General features: G+C 45.4%; 1 pseudogene; it reads right to left on the bottom strand.

The window, feature by feature from the left end:
- Positions 1-2,849: 2,849 nt before the first annotated feature.
- Positions 2,850-4,627, bottom strand: LOC116081077 (annotated as a pseudogene).
- Positions 4,628-6,185: the final 1,558 nt, after the last annotated feature.

The raw sequence follows: 6,185 nt of genomic DNA, 5'->3' as shown, positions 1-6,185 counted from the left end.
GTTGGCCTCAAACTCAGAAATCCGCCTGCCTCTGCCTCCCAAGTGCTGGGATTAAAGGTGTGCGCCACAACCGCCCAGCTGTTCCTGGCTATTTTTACTGCTCTGTTTGTTCAGTTTTTGAGCCAGGGTCTCATGTTGCACAGGCTGGCCCTGAGGATGCCTTGAACCTTGACCCTTGCACCTTCACATCCCCATTTCTGAGATTACAGGCCTGGCTAGCTACCCTTTTCCAGGAAAATCCCATCATCCTAGGAAACAGACACAGACATTGCCTAGGAAGAACACTCCTTCTTTACGGCTCCTCTTCTTTCCAAGGCAGGAACGATTTGTTTTGTCTCACTGTAACTACAGTCCATCTTGCCAGGGATGGTCGCTAACATGCCTCAAGGTCACAGCGGTGAGAACACAAGGCAGAGAGACGGGCTATGGTTTCTAGTTTTTATTTCAAAACATTTTTGGGATATCCCATTGAGATTTACTTCATAGAGAATACGATTTGAGTTTTCATTTTAGCTTAAAAAACATTTTTGTATGCTGGGAATTGAACCCAGGCTCCTTCAATATTAATATATTGGTACTTAGTTCACACTGCATGGTAAACACACACACACACACACACACACACACACTAGGCTATAGCATGACTACAGAAGTGTTAAACAAGCCACAGAGTTCAAGTGGTAGAGGGAAAGACTCAAAGAGACTCCCTACAGTGGTTAGACAAAATGCTGAGACCCATACCTATAAAGCTACTGGAGGTACACTGTTGAAGAACAGGTCCAAATAGATGGATGGATGGATGGGTGACAGCAGCAGTTCGAGTACATCATATCAAGCAGGGGACACTGAGGTGAGCTGAGGCCCCAAGGACAGCCAAGAGTTCTTTGCCTGTCAGACCTCTGATGGCTATGGCAGATAGTGAGGTGACAGGTTAGTGGAGCCATCAAAGTGTTAGTTGTCCTCTTTTATATGGGGTCCAAGAGGCAGGCGGATTTCTGAGTTCGAGGCCAGTCTGGTCTACAGAGTGAGTTCCAGGACAGCTGGGGCTATACGGAGAAACCCTATCTTGAAAAACAAAAACAAAACAAAACAAAACAAAACAAAACAAAAGAATTTATTATATGGGGTCCAGTTGAGGGTGTTGTACCCATTGTTAGTCTGTTTGTTCCATAAGATCCCAGCTCATTATGTAGCCCAGGCTAGCCTCAAACTCACAATAATCCTCTTACCTTAGCATCCTGCTCCCCAGTACATAAACCACTGTGCCTGCCTTTTTTTCCTTTCTTTTTCTACTTGGAATTGAACCCAGGGTCTCAAACATGCTAAACAAACATTCCACAACTGAGCTACATCTCCAATCTCTTGGGTCCAGTATTTATTTATTTATTGACAGGGTTTCTCCGTGTAACTCTGGCTGTCCTGGAACTCAGACAGGATGGTCTTGAACTCAGATAGCTGCCTGCCTCTGCCTTCTGAGGGCTGGGATTAAGGTGTGTCACCACTGCCCGACAGGAGTCTGGTATTTCTAATATGGTTTTAAAATGCCCGTGTATCCCTATGCTCCCCGTTTACTTTGATACATTTATAGTGTAGTCAGTCTCCTTTTTACTTTTAGGAATAAGTTATATGTCTGTGTCTCATGGGGTGCCAGACAGCTGGTTGCATTAATATAAACAAGACATGGAGTCATTCTGCCTCTGTGCACTCAAAATAGAGACAAATGTGGCAAGACACACCCTGAAAGCTGCTCTTTATTTTTCCACTGTGGAGTCGGGGACTGTGATCTCCACACCTGGACAGTCAAATTCAACATTCACCTGAGGTAATAACCTAGAAAGTCTGCTTAGGGATGGCAGTGCCTCCAGCTTAGTGGTCTTCTGGTTCTGTCTGTCTGTCTGTCTGTCTGTCTGTCTGTCTGTCTCTCTGTGTGTCTCTAATTTAATGTGATTTTCTTGCTCAGATACACAAGAGGATTTATGCCACTAGAGCAGAGGATGTGGACGACTCATATTTCCAATTTGATGGGAGAACCCACTTAGTCTTAAAGTAACGAGTCAACAGGTAAATTCTGCTCTCTATCAGAATCAGGCAAATTCAGCATCTTTTTCTGTTCCTCTCAAGATGCTTGTGGACTTCAATATTTTTCTTGCTTCCCTTCCTTCCTCCTTTCTTTCTTTCTTTCTTTCTTTCTTTCTTTCTTTCTTTCTTTCTTACAATACTTTTTATTAATGTATTTTAATTTATTTATGTATTTACACTCCAAATGCTGCCTCTCTGGTTGCCCCTCACAGGGTTTCTCCCCCCATCCCCTCTCCCATTCACCTCTGAGAGGGTGCCCTCCCCTCCCCCTCATCCCTCAAGTCTTTGTAGGATTAGGCACTTTCTCTCTCATCAAGGCCAGACAAGGCAGACCTCTGCTTTGTATGTGCCCAGGCCTGGGACAGGCTCATGTATGCTCTTTGGGTGGTGGCTCAGTCTCTGGGAGCTCCCAGGGGTCCAGGTTAGTTGACACTGTTGTTCCACATCTTTCTTAATCAAGTACTAGAGAATCCCAGGAAGATCAGAGGCAAGGCCTTCGGATTCTCAAGATTTTATTATGAGTCACAAAATGGACCTGGGCCACACCATGTGAGTCCCTTAGGATCATGCCTGTTAGGGAGGGAGTAAGCTTTTCTTGGCCAGTTAGTAAATCTGTTCCTTCACATCTTCAGATGTGAACTTTAGCCAGGTAAGCACCGACTCGGACAGGCCCTTCCTGGTCGAGTACATGCAACCCGTGATGGCCGCTGTCTGGCAGCAAAGAGAGCTAGTTTCTCACTTTATGACAAATATTCCCTGATTTCTTCCATTCAAAAGTTCTTTGAGACAATTCCATCAGCCTTAACCAGTCAGAGAATAGACTCAATCTGACTGGCTCATCTTGCAAATGGTCCCCCATAAGAGAGCATAAGTTTTTGTTTTTTTGGTTTTTCGAGACAGGGTTTCTCTGTATAGCCCTGGCTGTCCTGGAACTCACTCTGTAGACCAGGCTGGCCTCGAACTCAGAAATCCACCTGCCTCTGCCTCCCAAGTGCTGGGATCAAAGGTGTGCGCCACCACGACTCTGCGAGCATAAGTCAAGTAAACCTGCCAGTGATCAGTATCTCTGTGAGTTCAAGGCCAGCCTGGTCTACAGAGCTAGTTCCAGGACAGCCAAGGCTACACAGAGGAAACCCTGTCTCAAAAAGCCAAAATCAAATCAAAACCTGTCTGTGATCTTGTCAAACACAGCCACACTCATCTGGATGGATGCATGGTCCTTGGCACCAATGATGCTGTTTCTTGAAGAGCATTTTTGTGGCACTTATAGGTCCAAGAACTAGCCAGCCTGGTTCTGCACGTCGCAGCCGCACCTGTTCACTCTGAGTTCAGTGCATGCACAGAAAAAGATGTTTTGCTTTGCGTTTTGTCTTGTTTTGTTTTGTTTTTCGAGACAGAGTTTCTCTGTGTAGCCCTGGCTGTCCTGGAACTCACTCTGTAGACCAGGCTGGCCTTGAACTCAGAAATCCACCTGCCTCTGCCTCCCAAGTGCTGGGATCAAAGGCATGCGCCACCACCACCCGGCTGCATTGCTTTGTTTGATTTTGTGGTCCTTTGTTTGATTTTGTGGTCCTGAGTTGACACCCAGAGTCTACATAGAGTTGACAGGCACTCTAACCCTGAGCTAGAAACCATAGCCTCTGGAGACTCCAAGGCTGTTCCAGGAGCCAGGCCATCATAAGGTAAAAACCAGCTGAGAGGGAGCTTGTGTTGCTTAGTTTTTGTCAACATAAACTAGAACCACCAGGGAAGAGAACCTCAGTTGGGACTCGCCACCAGACTGAGCTGTTAGGCATGCCTTGTGGGACATTTTCTTGCATAATGATCGGTGAGGAAATCCCAGTCTACTGTGGGAGTGGTCCTCCTACCTAAGGATTCCGGGTTTGTGTAAGAAAGCAAGCTGGGCTAGCCGTGGAGAGCGAGCCAGTCAGTAGGGTTTTACATGGGCTCTGCTTCTGTTCGTTCCTGCTGCCCTGAGTGCCTCTCCTGACTTCCCTGAGAGATGGACTGCTACCTAGAAATGTTAAGATGAAATAAACCCTTTTCTTCCCCAGGTTGGTATTGGTCAGTTTTTTTAATCATAGCAAGAGAGAGTGCCTAATACAGATGCCAAACCAAAGGTGGAAACATATTCCCAGTGACAAGATAAGGGTTCTTGGATTCAGACTGATCAGATAAGCTAACAAATCTCTCCTGTGCTTAATCCAATTTGAACTCGGTTGCAAAACTCGCTACAGCAAATCTCTAGAGCCAGAAGCAAAACTCCACTTCCTGAAGCTCAACTCCGAGGACTGCAACATCTATCTGGCTGAGCACCCACAGGAAGCCTAGGGTGGTGGTTAGATAGGAAGCTCTGAGATCCTTCTAGAGCCAAGGAAACATAAAAGCTGAGACTTGCCTTTGAGATAAGTGCTGGCCCATTCTCAGAGCTCATCTCCTACCTCAGAATTCCTATTGTCAATGCTTTGTCAGACTCAGATTAGAATCATTCTACTGCAAACTCAGGAACCGTTATTCCTCCTACAGCCTCACATTCCCGGTCAATCATCTCTTCAATAGCCCAGTCCTCTTAAGGATGCACTCGGGGAGGCCAGAAGAAGGAAGAGGACTCTTGTTCTACCTTGGGAGATGCGAATATAGTACTGAGAGTGGGGTCAGAAATCCAGGGAGAAAGTCTTTTTTCTGGTCGGTACTGTATTAGAGCAGGGATAATGGAAAGGGAAGTGGCCAGCCCATCCCTTGCAAATCAAGTCTGAAGATAGACCTGGTGTTCTATCTCTGTAATCCCAGCACTTGAGGTATGGAGGCAAGAGGGCCAGGAGTTCAAGACCTATCATCTTTGACAATAAAGATCTTGGGTTACAGAGTGAATTCAAGGCTTGATTGGGCTATACAACAGTATTTTTATTTATAAATAAATAAATAAATGTTTCAGGAAATATTAAAAAATGAACCTGCCAACTCTCCATGGGGCCAGACCGCACTCCCAGCTCTCCGGTGTCCCCCCCCCCCCCCTGCCAGTTCCTCTTGTTACCATGCAACGCCTCAGGCACCCCACAGCCAGCCATTTCAACACCTAATTACCTGGTATAATCAAGACTCTTAAAGCTGGGCAGTGGTGGTGAGTACCTTTAATCCCAGCACTTGGGAGGCAGAGGCAGGTGGATCTTTGAGTTTGAGGCCAGCCTGGTCTACAAAGTGAGTTCCAGGACAGCCAGGGCTACACAGAGAAATCCTGTCTTAAAACAAAACAAAACAAAACAAAAAAACAAACAAAACAACAACAAAATACTCTTAAAGCTTAATTAACCAATCAGATTTATGTATCAATAATATCACCATTTACAAGATGCCAATACAATAATTTCAGCGCCACTTGATAATGATAAAAGCTTTACCCCAATATTTCTTTTTTTTTTTTTTAAGATTTATTTATTATTATAAATGAGTACACTGTAGCTGTCTTCAGACCCCAGAAGAGGGCATCAGATTTCATTATGGGTGGTTGTGAGTCACCATGTGGTTGCTGGGATTTGAACTCATGACCTTCAGAAAAGCAGAAGGTGCTCTTACCCACTGAGCCATCTCACCAGCCCTACCCCAATATTTCTAACCTTGTGAAATCACGTTGGTTAATGCCAAGTGGGTTCACATCCACAGCCACCTTCCTTCTCTTCCTACCCCCAGATGCTCCTCCCTCTCTCTGTAACTTTTAGCTCCGCCTCCCTTTTCCCTGTCCAATCACAAATCTCCTCTGCACTAATGTAATTGGACAGGGAAAATCCTGCAACAAACAAACAGACAGACAAACAATCAAACAAACTGGAGATGTGTCTTCAGTTTACTAGTATGCAGAAGAAATTGAGGTCTTCAGAATTATCCCAGAAGGCCCAATGTGGCTATGAGCCCTTGTAATGCCAGCACTAGGAACCTGGGGATATAGCTGACTTCTAAAGAGCCTTTTCTGTCCTGTTAGTCTTCTGCAGTCTCTGATGAGACAGGATAGAAAGACAGGGAAAATTAAGGGACACGAGAAGGGGGAAAACCCTTGCTCTGGAACCTAATTTGTCTTTCTTGTTGATGGACAGTCAAGATAGAATTGCCTG

Source organism: Mastomys coucha, unplaced genomic scaffold (genome assembly GCF_008632895.1).
Source record: "Mastomys coucha isolate ucsf_1 unplaced genomic scaffold, UCSF_Mcou_1 pScaffold6, whole genome shotgun sequence".
Lineage (NCBI taxonomy): Eukaryota > Metazoa > Chordata > Mammalia > Rodentia > Muridae > Mastomys > Mastomys coucha.
Note: the sequence above shows the minus strand (reverse complement) of the source record. Positions and strands in the feature narration are given on the sequence as shown.